Source organism: Sinocyclocheilus anshuiensis, unplaced genomic scaffold (genome assembly GCF_001515605.1).
Source record: "Sinocyclocheilus anshuiensis isolate Anshui unplaced genomic scaffold, SAMN03320099.WGS_v1.1 scaffold131, whole genome shotgun sequence".
Classification (NCBI taxonomy): Eukaryota; Metazoa; Chordata; class Actinopteri; order Cypriniformes; family Cyprinidae; genus Sinocyclocheilus; species Sinocyclocheilus anshuiensis.
In genome coordinates, this window is record NW_015548193.1 from 338,021 (window position 1) to 338,272 (window position 252).

Here is a 252-nt window from a genome sequence, read left to right on the forward strand (position 1 = left end):
TGTGACATTGCTGCAGCCTGGAATTGAACTGCTGGTTTCGTCTGGTCAGAGGAGAACTGGCCCCCCGACTGAGCCTGGTTTCTCCCAAGGTTTTTTCTCCATTCTGTCACCGATGGAGTTTTGGTTCCTTGCCGCTGTCGCCTATGGCTTGCTTAGTTGGGGACACTTCATTTCCAGTGATATCGTTGACTTGATTGCAAATGATTGCAAAGATACTATTTAAACTGAACTGAGCTGGATGATGACATCACT